Genomic DNA, 12,087 nt, shown 5'->3' on the forward strand with positions numbered 1-12,087 from the left:
ATATATATATATATATATATATATATATATATATATATATATATATATATATATATATATATTTCCATATTGGCCCTGTTCTAGGCATGAACTTGGACTCAGATTGGTGAGAATTATTAGATTCGCTTCGCTTAATTTAGAGCTATTGATCTGGTAATTATTTTGTAAGCCGGAATGTCAGAATGTCACAGGAACAGAAAAGCCCATATCACAGGCGGCCAGGCAGTCTGGGGTGTGTTGCTGTGAGGTTTGCCAGAGTGAGCGGACAGAGGCGGTGGGCTCTGCTTAAGACAGAGTATTGGACAAACACAAACAAACGAGGCAGCGGCCACTGTGACTCAGTGCTCTAATGAACCAGCGTATTGACTTGCTGGCTTTCTCTTTCTCTCTGCCTCCATGTCCCTCTCTCTCTCTGTCTCTCTCTCTCTCTCTCTCTCTTTCACACACACACTCTGCCTCGCTCGCTCGCTCGCTCCCTCAGTCTGCTGTGTTTGTATGGATCCCAGCTGCCACTCGGAATACCAATTACTGTAGGCCCAGCAGTGGGGGAAGGAGAAGAAGAGAGATAGAAGGAAGGAGAGAATGTGAGAGAAAGTGAAAAGGAAAGAGGGATGGTGGGGAAGCAATGAGGACAAGGAAGAGAAAGAAAGAGGAGAAGTGGTGGAGAGAGGGATGGAAATTGCAAGCGATCCAGCAGGATTGTCCTCACTTGGTGGTCATGAGAAGAAGCTCGGAGTCATGGGTGATGACAAGGGGGGGGGCTCTGGCACCTCACAAGGAGGGAAAATCAAAAAGTGTCCATGTGAGACACTTACATCCCTAGTGCTGTGACACTCTTGCAGTTGACGCACAGGGCGAGAAAATCAAAGGGGACCTTTTTGTGGTCTGCCACAAATAGGTGCACCCTCCTGCACAGGGAAGGAGGGGGGTGCTGAGTGTTTCACAGGCAAAAGTAACAATTTCCCTGTGAATTCCTAGGACGAAGCTGGGCGCTACATCTCATGTTACAAGATAGTTGTATTTGATAAAGGGATTTGGACCGTGGAGAGCTTTTGGTTCCGATGACACTCCTTTCCCTCTCTCTTTCTCTTCTCTTCTCCAACCACCGCAACAATTCTCATGACAACCATAATGAGCATGCTCACATTCTGCACGATACCACTAATTTGAGAAATTTCCAGCACAAAGACATAATTAGACAAACTAATTAGACAAAGACTTCGCTGCACAGAGATCCTCCGCAGTTCAACTCATCCGCCTACCTGCCGATGACTAAAATAGGAAGCAGCCGTCAAGCCCATCCATGCTCATTCCCCTCAGTTAGTGCGGTGAGATGTTTGTGAGATGGCGCATAAGGGAGAATAACATGATCTCTCCCTGGGGCTGCAGCCGCTCCTCAGCAGCAGTACAGCAGAGTCTTTGTTGTGTCACCTAGGGCTAACAGATCTTACCCAGCCACAGATTGTCTTGCTATTTAAATCTGAGGCAGGGACATTGTCGAGATGCTGCAAAAATGACAACAACCTGCTCGGGTCAACTAGCTATATGTAAGACACATTAATAAATGAGAGAGAGGCACTCACATGTGCCATGATCACTTAATACATAGTTCCGGTTGAGGTGTGCATAGTGAGCTACAGGTGAAGTGGTGGATTTTCTAATGAAGAATAAGAGGAGAGTACTTAGAAAGAGTTGGAGAGGCGAGGGAGGTAGAAAGATAATTGATTTTAAAAGTGATGGGAAAACCCACAGGTCTCAGGAGGGAGCAGCAAACCGTGTCTATGGATACAGAAACCCCAGCTGCCTCCAAGAATAATGGAATTAGTTCTTAGTCTGATTTAAACACATTTTATAATGGGAACTTAAATTAACACTTCCTATAGCCCCAAGAGATAAAGTCAAAGTGTAAATGGTTACAGTTTTTCTTTACTTTTCTCTTGACAATGGAGCCTTTGTCCTCTAAATATGTGTTCCTTGCACGCACATTGTGTTATCCAAATAACAGTGTGTGCTCGTTATCATTTTTGTAGGCTACAGCGTAAGATGAAAAAAACTTCTTATCATTATATGAATGCGGACTTACTCATGCATACACAAAACAAACTTCCATGCCCACATAAAAGCTCAGAGGGCCAAATAAGCATGTGCACATGCGTACGTACACATTCATATTTTTAACTGCTTGGCAGGCTGTCACTGTTATGGTTTGGGTGTTTTGCCTCGTCTTATCGTGGTAGTCTGTTTTTCTGTCTTAATTTGTTAGCCTGGTTTTCTGTCTTGTCTTGTGATTGTGTTATTTTTGGTCTTGTTTTGTTTATGTTCTGTTTCATCCTGTTCTTGTTCTGTTTCATGTCTTATTCCTTAGTCGCTCTCTTGTTGTAGTTTCTGTCTTGTGGTCTCTTGTGAGTGTCTTGTATATGTTCTGTTTCCTGTTTTATTGTGATAGACTTGTTTTTCTGTGCTGTCTCGTTTAGTTTTACTTCCTGCCTTTCCGGCCCTTGTGATTGTCTGATGTCGTTCACCTCGTAACCCTCTGTATTTACTCTCAGTGTTCCCCTTGTCCGTTGTCAGATCATTGTAGTGTTCTTTTGTATCATATTTCCTTGCTGCAGTGTTTCCCGTGTCTCTGGATTTACTTACCTGCTGCTTACCTGTTTGTAAGACTCTTTTTGTTCGGATTAAATCTGTATTAATTCAAACTGCTGCATTCTCCTCACCTTCATGCACTTATGTCCTAACCTCCTTAACCCTGACAATCTCCACAAATTCCCCGCACCAACCGTAACAGTCACTGCATTCATCGTAGATGCTCAGCAGTGTAGGCAGATTTGTGAGAGTACAAGCAACAGGGAGGGACAGACGGGTGTTTGTTATTGCTAATTTCTGGCAGTTCACTATGTCCAGGTAGACTCGATGCCCCTCGGGATTAACAGTCAGCACAGAGGGCTTCTGTGAGCAATCGCAGCCACTTAAACAGACAATTCATATACACACACACACACACACACACACACACACACACACCTTACCCCACCTCTCTCTAGAGGCCTCATCACTGGAGCCAAAACACTGCAGCAGCATACATCTTTGATGGTGAGCTTTAAAAACTATTATATCATATGACTATAAAGTATGCATGCAGACTGAACACCAGCTCTCCTCCGACAAAGTATTTCTCTCAATGGAATAACTGCATAAATAAACCATAAGCAAATCCCAAATAGTACACACAAAAGGCAAAAAGGCATGCTGATACACGAGCATATATACACACACCTCTGAGACAAATATCAAAGGAACAGGATATGCACAGCGCCATTTGAATCTAAAAGGAAAATACCTGCTGTTGTGATTCTCCCGAAGTATTTAGCCCATAGTGACAGAAACATCGCTGTATCATAGAAACATCAAGAGAAAAGCTCACACTGTAGGAGAGATTACTGGACACTATGGATAAGGGGCAAAATTGTACTTTCTACTGCATATTCATACAGTCGGCAGCACATGTTAAGGAGTGTTTAGACCCGAGGTTTGAGACCAATACCAAAGTATATTTATGATATGTGTCACTACTTTGAGGAATTTAAAAGGCTAGGTTTGTCTTTACTAGGCCTAACATGAATTGATTTATCTGCTGATTATTTTCTCATTAATCATTTGGTCTATAAAATGTCATAAAATAGCCCCATAGAGCAAAATTGTTTGTTTTGTCCAACTAACGGTTCAAACCCTGAAGATATTCTGCTTACCATAAAATAAGACAAGAAAAACCAGCAGATCCTTGCAATTTAGACATCGAAACTAGGAAATATTTATCAAATTTTGCTGCCTAAGCAATTAATTGACTAATTGTTTCAGTCTTTTTTTTTAACACAAAGCAACCAAACAAGAACTTTACTACAATGAAATACAGTCTAAAATGAGCTTGAGCATTCTAATCAGGAAATACATGATAAGAAGTTAGGTAAACACATACACATGTTCTGACAAAGCATTCAGTACCAGCTTTTAATACCTCACAGCTAAATCAGAACTCAAAAAGGTACAAAAAGAACAAAAAGACTCTATACCCAGCCCAAACCATAATAGCTGGGAATCCGTTTTTTTGCAAAACATAGAACCATTTGAAATGAAAATATCTAACAAAATGATACATTACGTACATACAGTCTATTAAAAAATAAATGTTATTATTTTTTTTATTTAACTATATTCAAAAACAAAGCTAAATACTATCAAAAAATGGTCTAACACAGAAAGTGTGGAAATTATTCAGCACATTTCCAGATCTCAGAATACAAAATATTACAAAGAATCTCTGAGGCTATGTGTGACTAAATGATGAATTAGCTCTTTTGTCAGCGCCGGCTACGCTGAGATGCACATTTGACTCTTTTTGAAGAGCATTTTACTGGCTCAACCGTGATATATGTGGGCTGTATTCTGACAGTGCCGCTGAATGAGGACTTGGGGGAATGGGTTAGAACAGCACTAAGAGATGGTGAGTTGAAAAAATGTCTATTTGCGCAGGACAGAGCTTCAGGACGTCACTGAGAATGAATGTGAAGCAGGCTTACTAGCCCTTTGTGTATCTTTATGCTACAATTGGCTATTTGTGTGTGACAGCAAAGAGTCCGGGTCACTGTCGTAATCTAAAACACTCGTGTGTGTGAAGTGAGAAAAAACAGGAGTCACAGAGCTGAAGAAAATCGCAAGCCAGCAAAAATTCTCACTGGGGCGTGCTGCCGCTAACACACACAGGGAAGCAAGCGAGCGTACACACAGCTGTACATCCTAGAAGTCAAAGAGCCACAGTACACACTTCATAAACCCTTCTGCGATGCATCTGAAATGAGAAGTCCTAATTATTATTTCCATTGTGCCTCACTCCTGTGACAAGGACCACTAGCTGTGAATGATTATAATTATTACCCGTAGTAGAATGGCAGTCATGCTGTTGTAACATCAGCAACATCATCCAACAGATCAGGGTCAAATCCAACTTGAAATTCATGTATGCAATTCAATTCACATTTTCTGTGTTAAGATATTCAGCAGCATTTCTCATTTGACTTCTGCTTAGATGTGCTGGCATGGATTGAGTTTTGCCTCGGGCGTGCTATGGTAAATGGAAAGTAAAGCGCCATAGTCGTCAGCTGACTGTATCTGACAAGGAGACTTGCATCTGTTCAACAGGCTTTTGTCATTCTGCTCTGTACATCAACTGTCTGTTGTGGTATGATAAAATAACTATTCATTCAATTATCACTAATGTTTGATTAGGGCACGAATGCCGCAGTCTCCCACAAACAGCAGCACAATTAAAGTGAAATAAATTACCAAGAAACTCCGACCGAACGCTGGCGATACCATACATTCCAAACACTCCACTCAACTTGTATGCCGTGAAAAGATTTACAGCAAAATATAGCCTGTCTTTTATTTGTACATAAATTCACAACATCGTTTAGAGTAGCAAACAAGCCTCTCTTGAATGGCTGGTAATTATGTACAACAGCAAATAAAGCGTGGTTCCTTTCTGAGGCACTGGTGGCTTGGTAAGTGGTGAACAGACAAAACAGCATTTAGAAAATGAAAGGTGCAGGGAAACATCCAGGGCACAGCGAGCTTCTCTCCTATTAGACAGCACTGTCTGTCTCATGGCCGTTTGTTTGTTCCAACTGGCTGTGCTGGGAGGATGAACCCTGAGCCCCCACCACCAACTGTAACTATGTCTCTCCCTTTTTACTGTTCCCTCTCCCTCTGTCTGTCCAGCTCTTTCTCTAATCTTCCCACCATGTCCACCTCCCTCTCCTCTGCAGCTCCCTCTCTCACAGTACACCCTATCCTATAGTATATTTTGCTCTCTTTCTCATCATCAACCCATTTTTTTTTCATCTCACCCCCCCCACCTTCTCCTTTTCCATCCACCAAATCAAAGATAAGGCTAATGAAGGTGGCTTATTATTCCAGCATGCATGACACTGACAGTATACACGTCTCTGCTCTGGCTCCAACATGAGGAATTAAAAAAAATGACAAAAAGAAGAACATGTTCAAATTAGACAGGGGGCAATGGAACTATTAGTGTTATTATATAACAAAAAAACAGAGCTGTTATTGCCACTGTGTGTGACATTACAAAGGGAACAATACAGGGAACACACTGTGTGAAACCAATTAAAATCCAGCCCCGTCATATAGCCTCCTCCCTCCCGAGTCATGTTGTGAATATGTCGCTTTCACACCATTCACGTCAGTGCACCTGTGTCCACTGCATAAATATCCACCTCTTTTGGCTACTTCTCAAATTTCCCAGCATCACATCTCACTATCTGTTTCAAGAATCCCATGAGTTGAAATACAAGGGGGCCTGGGAGAGTGCGAGCAGAACAGGGGAAATTTCACAGTAACTATCCATCTGCAATATAAGAGTCTGATAAGGAAGCAGAATATGAGCTATGAACATCAAGCCTGCGTGCTTATGGTCCCAGTGGCCACCAGCCTACATATTGAGATCAAGTAGGCAACACGGAAAGTGGTTTAATAGACTTCAATTTAATTGGACTTTTATTTGTTAATGGCAGAAATCCTGATGCGTTACTTTAATTAGCCTGGCAGAACTAATTCATGAACACGGTGCAAAAATGCGGCTAGAATTCGCATTTAAATTGCATCCAACTGCTTTCCTCTCTCTCTTTTTTTTAAACCTCTTATCCTCAAAGTACACTTGCTTTCACCTTCCACAGGAATCTCTCTGATAGGACTTTAAGACAAGTAATGGTTTAAACCCTCAGTGTACTTTAACCAGGAAGCTGTCATGAGTGAATCCAGAGAAAGAGGAGAGGGGAGTACTGAGGCCATTTTCCCCCTAAAAGCACGGGCCTCCCCCCCCCCCCCCGATCCTATATGTGAGCATGTCTATGTTTGCCATGCCCTCAGAGTGCAGAGCAGCCATCGTTGGTTTGGCTGCTGCTATGTAGGGAGGGAGGGCGGGCGGGTTGGGAGGCACAGCTCCTCCTGCAGAGCGCTGGTCCAAGACAACCACAGGCAGCCTCTGCTCACACTACACTCAGCCCAATCACACATCAACTGCTCTGTCAATGCCGACCACCAACCAATCAAAGGAGAGATCTTAATGTCTTTCTCATTGTGCTGTTTTTAATTCATTACAAGACTGAACTGTAACAGTTTTGCCTCAGTGCCTCACACCTTATACTGACACATATTTTTCTGAGATGGGGCATTCTTTACTGTAGGTTAGTGCAGTTTGCCTGTCAGCTACAAATGTAATTTTTGCTTCTCTCAGCCACTGTGTGTGTGTATGTGTGTGCGGCAAGATGTGTTTGAGTATGTTTACTGTGTGTGCCTGAGTCTGCCAGTAGCATGTGAGGACAAATGTGTGTGTCTTCCTGGAACAGCTCCCATCTGGGGGGCAGAGCAAGCAGCAAAGAGCTCAGCAGCGCCTCAGTCCCTCAGGACACGCTGCAGCTCTCTCCTTGCGGCCATGAAAAGCAATCAGAGCCCAGCCTTCTCCCCTGGACTTACCTCTGCCTTTAATTACAGAACTCAAGAGCGGCAGCAGCACAGAGAAAGACTGCCTCTGCTGGGTCGCAGCCAGCATGTCACAGCCCAAACACGGGACCAGGGTCGACGCAGCAGGCCTCTGCATACAGTGGCCTGACATACAGCCCACACTGTGTGCTTACACATAGAGTCGGCATGCTTCTACATAGACTGGGACAGAGCCATGATGTTTCCATACTGTAGCGATACAATGTACAGACAAAATTGCAGAGCTCCAGACATAAAAACATAGCAGGCAGGGAAAGTCCTTTCTATCCATAAGGCAATACCTAATTACTAAAATATGATCCTACAAATAAACATTTGCGATACTGCAGTGTTTATCCTTTTACTTTATCGCGCATAATAATGATTGGAAGATGCAAGGTGTAAAATAGTCCTTTAGAAACATGATCCTCATATATGGATAACATGTCCACTGGTAAGAAAAACGATGATTGCTGAGGATCAGTTCATTGTATGTATGTTTCTCTCCCATTCAACAGACGGGGTAGTAAAGGCCCAACACATGTGCCTAGGGCTGAAGCAGAGGAGACGCCACAGAGCACACATGGGCAAGAGAAGATAAGAGACTATGTACACAAGCTGCTGGTTTTATTGCTGCAACATAACGCTCGGATAGCATTTTAAACACATTTTCAGAAAACCTTCCAGCGCTGTCCTTGCTACTGTGGAACAGAGCCATTGTGCTGAAATGTGTCATTGGGCTAAATTTCTCACCCAATTTGAAACTGAACGAAGAATGGCACTTTAGTGAAAGCAATGAGATGTGAATGGCAAATGCTGTTAAGCCAAAACCTCTACGGCGAGCTTGGAAGCACATCACAGAACGAAGACACGGTTTGATATGATAGCTCCTGTTAGTTTCCGCATCTATAGTCTTCAAAACAAGGCCAAGCAGCCAGAGCAAGGAGGCCCGCTCCGTTCCACACGTCACGTATAGCCTCAGGCCCAATGACGGCACACATTATCATGTATGTTAATGACACCCACATCAACGTGTCAACTCAATTTGGCCCTCTTATGGGCTCTCTTTGACTCAATCAATGCATGGCCTTCCATCTGGTTTCCACTGCTGTCTTCACATTAGAGAAGGAGAGGGAAGTGACAGGCTGCCCTCTGGCCTCCATCAGTTTAACATTAGATTTCTTTTGTTACCCAATGCATGCTGAAAAGTCAAAAACACCCTGTCGAATAGGATAATCAATAATCCAACACATAAATCAAACCAAGTCACGTCGGGTGCAATAACTGTGTGCAATGCAGGTCATTAATTGTGGCAATAAATTTACCAAGTTCTTATTTGAAAATCCCATCTTACAAAGCATTCCAATAAACATCAGCCAGGGAAATTTCTAGCTCGTTAAAATTTAATCCAATTAAAACCCTATTTAAAACAAAGTTAACAACTGATTCTAACACCTCCACAAAACCACAGCACACCCTGGCTGTTATTATGGGATGCAGCTCATTATTCTCTGGCATGGCTTGTCTGGCTAGCAGTGTGGCTGACTGGGACATCCAATAAACATCTGTCATGAGGCATCCTTAAAGCGTAGCACAGACACAGTAAGCCACTGATCTAGTGACCCGACAGTGCAGGCATTCACACTTGCCTTAGTGCACCTGTGTGTGCTCTGCCATCATGGTCTTAAGTCCAATTTTAAGAATTTGTGCTTATAAACCGTTTATGAATCATTTATTCACCTTATCACAGTGGAGGGGCCTAGCTGTAAGATGATGTGTTGTCACATTGGGGCTCAATAGCTCCTTCATGAATCATTCATTAGTTTGGACTATAGCATATTCCCCTCTATTCGTCTCTCATTCATTTTGGGACAGCACTGCTTGGGATGCATAGCGTTGATTCAAAATGACGTCCACAAGCCACCGTTTGTCTTCAAAACATACAAACAGAGCAAGGTAACTGGCATCAATTGGAACAACCACACGTGGCATCTGTATTTGTGTTGAATTTCTGAGCCTAAAGCGAATAGATCAGTGCCTGTGCTTTAAATAAGTGGGGGTATTTTTCGCCGGGAATGGGTAATCGATGGGGCAGAGACGAATGAATTTAGGCTACGACAGCTGTCCCAAAGAGGTAGGGCAGGCAGCTACTACACCGCATGCTTGGTGTGTTCTCCCTTTGAAGAAAATGTCCGATCAGACCAAATCAGGCAAAGCAGGAATATATATATCAGTGTGTGTATAAATCAAGATGTCATGTGCATACCTAATATAGCTCGCTCCATATTCAAATACACACGGCACGCTGAATAGCAGCATAATAACGTTTCACTGCCTACCTCCAGAGCGTATGCGCCCAAACTGCGTTTTTCCCCCGTCGCAATGGGATCCTTCTCAGCTGCTTTGGACAGTATCAGAGATTCGTCTTTCCCCCGAAATGCAAACACTTCCCCTGCATGTTCCCCCCCACCCTCCCCGCCACCACCACTACCACCACCACCAGCAGCAGCAGCAGCCCGGGCCTCCAGTAATAGCAGGTGGACGCGCCTCTCAATGATGGAGACAGCGCGACTCTCCTCTCCCCCGCCGCTCCATTTTCAATTACGGAAGAATTCGTATTCCAGGAAACGCGCTATAGTGCAGTCAGCATGTCCTAATATCGCCGCTTTTCTCAGGACCAACAGGGGCCGTCGCCTCTCAAACTCCCGATTCGTGGCGCCCCCTCGCCTGTTATCTACCTTTTACGAGATGCTTGATGTTGCCATTGTCACGGCGTATTTTTTCTTCCTTTTTTTTTTTTTTTTGCAGCTGGACCTCTCCCCCTCCTTGCGGCGCGCAGTCTCGTAGGCGCGCACTTTGCCTGCTCCCCCTTCCGATTCTTCTCGGTCCGACCTATGAGCGCGCACAGCCAGCCGACGCAGGGCCACGCACTGCTTTGACGGACGCGCTGAGCAAATCAGGTAGCCCACTCCAAATAGGACTGTATCATAACAGGGCAACTGCAATGACATGAATAATGAATAGACTACTCATGTATGCCTATGCTGGATGATAAGCCCACTCATAACACTTACCGGACTGGAAGCAATATTTGGATAGTCTCTCTCTTTCTCTCTCTCTCTCTCTCTCTCTCTCTCTCTCTCTCTCTCTCTCTCTCTCTCTCTCTCTCTCTCTCTCTCGCTCTCAATATGAGTTGGACCTGTCTGCAAACTGTAAAACAAAAAAGAAGAGGGAAATCAAAGAATGATCGATTAAATAGATTCCAATCACTTTAATTGAAAAAAATGGGATGTTTCCTGCAGATAAAATGCAGAATTTAATATGAGAGCTCCCTGTGCAGGCTACATGATGTACTGTAAACAAAACAGTCTATGCACCATCACCACCACTTTAATTCCTCAATATATTTTAGAAAATTGTTTGATACTGTTCTTCAAAATCCATGATTGAAAGCAAACATTTTAATATAAGTTGATTTATCGATAAATCAACAGACAAAAATGTATCAACACCGATTTGACTGGGTGAAATGTGTATCAAACAAAATGCCAAACATCTCCCCCCTTCTAAAATGTGCTAAATTGCTCTCTCCCTCTGTTTTATATCATTGTACATTGAATATATTTGGGACCTCTGAAGACATAACCTTAGGCTCTGGGAACTTATGACATCATTGTTATTGACCATAACTATTTATTCATTGTTAAAAAATCTGACAATTATTTAGTCTATAAACGGATTCATTGTTAAAAAAAAAAAAATCAAACTGGTACCGGTGACTTTATGCTTTAAAAAATATTGATCAATTATCTAAATGGTTTTAGATTAACTCTTTGTTGATTGATTACACATATTATAGATATAGATTAACAAACTTCTTGTTTCAGCTTTACCATTATTGTCGGTCCATTAGCCCTAAAAGTCTCTCTTAAGATATAAATATTCAAACGCTCTTCAGTTTCCATCTTTAATGATGTAAAAGTGTGTGTAATCTAAATGTGCAGTAATGCCCAATGAAACAGAACCCAAACTAAACAATTTATTTTAACCAAACAGTGGATTTCCTGTTGTGCGAAAACAAAATTGAGCTGTAATGGCCTCCAATAGAACTCCTGCAGCTTGGTCATGTACATTATTACTGATAGCACATGTAAAGACAAATTGGTTTGTTCTGTGTGGTCATACACAAAGAATGCACACTAGTTCAATATGTGGTCTCGATCTGCAGTATCTATCTTTAACTCTATGAAAGGTTTGTGTGTTGCACACCTTTCATGTTGTTTGCTGTGTGTGTGTGTTCACACACACACACAGCAAATTACCTAGGAAATAGATGAGTATAGAATTTGTTTTATGAGCCCACTTTCCACGTAGAGTACAAGACTAATCATGAACTCAATAGCAACTCCATAGTAACAGAAATTATATTCACGTTTCTTAAAATACCTTTCCAACTGCAGTCAACAGCATAGAGATTTTTACGGAAGGGACATATTGGCTTACAGCTTCTCTTAAGCAAAGCAAGTTGATAAC

At 42.6% G+C, this 12,087-nt stretch overlaps 1 protein-coding gene across 3 annotated transcripts in view; it reads right to left on the reverse strand.

Moving 5' to 3' along the window:
- The window catches only part of nexmifb (neurite extension and migration factor b), a 51,109-nt gene extending 40,646 nt beyond the window's left edge, over positions 1-10,463 (reverse strand). For 2 of the 3 annotated variants that reach the window (XR_004658262.1, XM_034883788.1), the window contains exon 1: positions 9,894-10,463. The gene's annotated coding sequence lies outside the window, so the exon portion shown is untranslated. The remainder of the gene's footprint in view (positions 1-9,893) is intronic. The other variant, XM_034883789.1, reaches the window with a different exon arrangement.
- Between the last annotated feature and the right edge of the window lie 1,624 nt (positions 10,464-12,087).

The sequence above is a fragment of the Etheostoma cragini genome, chromosome 10, assembly GCF_013103735.1.
Source record: "Etheostoma cragini isolate CJK2018 chromosome 10, CSU_Ecrag_1.0, whole genome shotgun sequence".
In the NCBI taxonomy this organism is placed as follows: domain Eukaryota; kingdom Metazoa; phylum Chordata; class Actinopteri; order Perciformes; family Percidae; genus Etheostoma; species Etheostoma cragini.